At 48.3% G+C, this 4,512-nt stretch overlaps 1 long non-coding RNA gene across 2 annotated transcripts in view; it reads left to right on the top strand.

Annotated features, from left to right (window-relative positions):
* Positions 1–4,512, top strand: part of LOC121694406 — a 58,657-nt gene that overhangs the window by 15,000 nt on the left and 39,145 nt on the right. Inside the window, exons 2-3 of one of the 2 annotated variants that reach the window (XR_006025745.1) lie at positions 499–591; positions 2,568–2,618. This is a non-coding gene — a long non-coding RNA (uncharacterized LOC121694406). The remainder of the gene's footprint in view (positions 1–498; positions 592–2,567; positions 2,619–4,512) is intronic. The other variant, XR_006025746.1, reaches the window with a different exon arrangement.

Genomic DNA, 4,512 nt, shown 5'->3' on the forward strand with positions numbered 1-4,512 from the left:
GACAGAACGATGATAGAAAGCTGGCATATTGACCGGCTCCGTGCTAAATCTCGGGTAAAGAGCACTCAGCTCCCCTGTGCAAAGCCTCAGAAAGAATCTCTGTCAATGGTCATCACTGAAAGCTTTCATCCTCATCCTGCTCTCCTCCCCCAACCCCCCCCCCCCCCCCCCCCCCGTGCATTTGGAGCCAGACCCTGGCTACCTTTCATCGACGCTTTCCCATGCTGTTACACCACATTTGCCCTCGCTCGTCAGCACTCCAGCCTTCTATTAGAGCATCCGCGCGCACCCGAGGTGTTCTATTTAAGTGATTAAAAACCCAGCCATAGGACTCCGGTCATGCTGTCTAATGGCCTTGATATTCCAGTTCAAGTGTGTTATCCTGGCTCATATAAAGGCCTCAAGACACAGTCGGCTGCTTTAAATATGGGTAACTGTGTAGTAACATCTCTCTCTTTCTGTCCCTCCTTCCCTCCCCTTTCACCCTTCCCGCTGTAGAAGGAGATGAGACAGGCGTGATGGACAGTCTAATGGAAGCCTTGCAGACCGGAGCGGCGTTCCGCGACCGGAGGAAACGGACCCCACGAAATGGTAAGGTTCCAATATCATCTGAGCATGCCTGAGTTCATGTATTTCATTTGATCCTATATACCACTTACACACTCTTATTTGCACACATATGCTCATATAGACACACACACACACACACACACACACACAGACAAACAGACACACAGACACATGTACGTTGCATACACACACTCACACCTGCATATCAATGGCTATATACAAAAGCATCTCCAGACACTCTCATTTTCACACATATGCACATACAGCCATACACACACAGACATACAAACACATGCAGATACACACTCGCACCCTCATATCAATGGATATATACACAAGCATCTTTTCCCTGCTCATTTTAACAGGCATCCGAAATGCTTCTTTTTTTTACTGCTTAAATTTCATTACAGCACTTTTTTACTGCGCTCTCCGAGAGGAGCGATTCCCCGGCTCGCGCCACATTATCCCGGGCACCCTGGCGCAGGCTTTAGTTTATTGCCAGGCTGCTGCCCGCCATCGCGGAACTCTTCATTATGTTTTACAATATGTTGGGGACGCAGTTCACGAGGGATTCATCGCCACATTGCCATTCATAAGCCGCTGATTACAATAGCAATGGGATGTTGGCATTGGCTCCGCTGAGGGATGGTTTAACATAATCTTAATGTTAACATATTCCGTCCTGCCATGATGAATTGTCTTCACCCAGGGGACGCGCTGACAGGCCACCTGGTAGAGGTGCCAGGCAGAATTGGAAATGCGTGGGGGACTTGGGAGCCCTGGCATCTATAGCTCCCCACCATCATCTCCCTCAGTGGCCCCAATGTGTCAGTCCCCGACAACAAATTCCTTGTTCTTTGTGCAGGCATCCTGCATGGGAGGTTTTTTTTTTTTTTTTTTGCGGTCGTTTAGAATACAGCAACATTCATGCTTTGGCATATTTTTTTCAGCTATTTTTTTTTAAACACCGGTAAATAATTCGGTCTTATCTTTCAGCGACAGTTTTAAGTTCACTCACCCTCTGTGGCCTATTCTCCAACTAATTATATGTGCCATAGCCAAATGACGAGGTAGGGAAATCGGTGTCCCATATGTGGGCAGTGCTGCCAGTATCAGGTAAGTGCCAGGCAGCTGCTTTTCACACACACACACACACACACACACACACACACACACACACACACACACACACACACACACACACACACACACCAGCCCTTTCTCATTGTGTCGGCTTCTGTCCTCGCCTCCGCCAAACAAGTGTCGCCCCCTCCCTGATCTCCTCCGTTGGCATCCTCGGTGGAGGAGGAAGAGGGGCGATCAGACCGTGGCACGTTTCTCGCTCTTCAGCCTACGACTCCCATGCCACCGTCTGGAGAGGCCCCAGGTACAGTCAGCCATGACAAGAGGCTGGCAGGCATCGCCAGGGTGCCATGCGGTGCCCACTCCACCCACCCACACACACTCACACAGATACACACACTTCCCTCCCTGTCATTTGGGGGTATTATTTATTTGTTTGTTTTTTCTTGTTTATTTTTTGGCTTATTTCTTTTCTTTTGTCGAGCCCTCTTATTGTGTTTTTGTCTCTGCTGCTTCTATTATGGCTTCTTTCTCTTCTGCACTTATTTTCTTTTATCTTTCTGGCCCTCTCCCCATGTCTCTCTCTCTCTCTCTCTCTCTCTCTCTCTCTCTCTCTCTCTCTCTCTCTCCTCTCTCTCTCTCTCTCTCTCTCTATCTCCCCTTCTCTGCGCTCTACTGGGGTTGCATCCGTCTCTGCAGTGTGTGGTTTTCGCTGATATCCAATGCCAACAGTGAGCATTTCAGAGTGGGTAATTGGTAACAAGTACCCAAAATGCTTCATGTTTGACGTCTCTCTCTCTCTCTCTCTTTCTCTGCCCCCCCCCCCCCCCTCTCTCTTTCCTTTTTTTTCGTTCTCACTTTCTCTCCCTTTCTCGTTCACACTCCTTCTCTGTCCACCCCGTCAACGTTTGCAGGTGATCAAAGCCCTCCAGTCCAGGCCTGTCGGTGGCCGGGTGCTAACCATGGTAACGGAATAAAGCCGTGTTTGTAGTTCTCTCCCCCACCCACTCCGCTGGCGGCTGTAACTCTTTTGCTTATTCCCTCGACTGACCCTGCGCTGGACTGCACATCAATGGACCGCTGCTCTGAGCTCCAGAAAGCAAAGCGCTGCTGCTCAGTCTCTGCTGTGGCTCCGCAATGATGATGATGGCCTTAGTCTTGTCTTTTCATCTCTCTCTCTCTCTCTCTCTCTCTCTCTCCTCTCTCTCTCTCTCTCTCTCTCTCTCTCTCTCTCTCTCTCTCTCTCTCTCTCTCTATATATATATATATATATATATATATATATATATATATATATATATATATATATATATATATATATATGTCTCTGTCTCTGTGTTTGTTCTACCACAACACAGTTCTTTGACACTGACAGCCTGTTTTAGGCCAGTGGTAAAAAGAATCACTTCTATATATACATGCAGTATACGGCATCCATATATGGCATCCACATTAGAGCATGTGTGTATTGCCAACGCTCTCTTTTCGTTAGCTGTCATCTGGTTACATATTAAATCATCTAAATTTTAGTGATATGTAAACACTGAGAGCCTGCTTCATTGTTTGTCCCTTACTAAGCCTAATTACCTTAATTAGTGAATGTTCAGCACAGCTTACCACCAGGCCCATCTGAAAACAGCAGAGACGGCAGCAGTGGCATTTGCCATCCAGCTCAGTGTGGTTCCTGCGATGCTGGTCAGCTGTCTACCACTTCTTCATCCTCTCTCTCTCTCTCTCTCTCCCTCTTCCCTCGCCCCCCTCCACACACACTCACCCCCCACCCACCCACCACCACCACCACCACCTCCGCCACCGCAACCCTGTAGACCTGCAGCACTAGAGCATGGCATCCCATCCGCAGGTTCCTCCCCGCCAGCAAGCCCCCGCGTCCGCAGGAGGATTGGCCCACATTCGCCCATGGCTCCTGCGGTCTCTTAAGCTGCCTCTGCTGCTTGGCATTCCTCGCATAAATGTCACCCATTGCACAGAGCACCCAAAAATACTCCCTTCTAATGGATTCCAGCCTTTTTTGTGCCCTGCCCTACTTTAGTAATGACTGTGACGGAACGTTATTGCAGAGTCTGTGTGTCTGTGTGTGTGGGTGTGTGTGTGTGTGTGTGGGGGGGGGGTGTGTGTGTGTGTGTGTGTGTGTGGGGGGGTGTGTGTGTGTGTGTGTGTGTGTGTGTGTGTGTGTGTGTGTGTGTGTGTGTGTGTGTGTGTGTGTGTATGTATGTGTGTGTATGTGTGTGTGTGTGTGTGTTTTCGCTTGTGTGTATATACACTTGTGTGTCAGAGCGTTTTTCTTTACAACATCAGCAGAGGCCTGCACTTGCTTATTCAATATGTATGTGTTTGGCATTTAATTCCTCTCGCCTGTAGCGCCATTTGGACACAGTAACTCAGCAGTCCTTTCCTACTCAATCTCCCCTTCCCTGTTCCCCTGCATAGTGTGCATGGCACTGAGCGCCTTTAAGTGCTTGCTAGTTGTAGAACACGTGTGCCTATGTCTTTGGATTGCAAAAAAATAATGTAATTTTAAATGTATGTACACAGGTAAGTAAAAATGTCAGTGTAAGTGTATCTGTGCGTGTATGTGTTTTTGTGTGGGTACCAATATGTGTGTGTGTGTGTGTTCAATATGTACCTTGTCTGTTGTTATTTAGTTTTTTTTGATGAAGTACCTGAGCGATTTCCTATCTGAGTGAGAAACACGAGAGCAAACTCAGGAGGGGCAGAGTGGGAGAGAACAAAATCCCTCAGATCTGCCGTTTCCATGGATGCGACGGCTCAAGCGCGATCCTTAACCAGCGCGCCATTCTTCAGCAGGGGCGGATCCGTCATTTGTCTCAGTTGCGAACA

Source organism: Alosa sapidissima, chromosome 20 (genome assembly GCF_018492685.1).
Source record: "Alosa sapidissima isolate fAloSap1 chromosome 20, fAloSap1.pri, whole genome shotgun sequence".
Lineage (NCBI taxonomy): Eukaryota > Metazoa > Chordata > Actinopteri > Clupeiformes > Clupeidae > Alosa > Alosa sapidissima.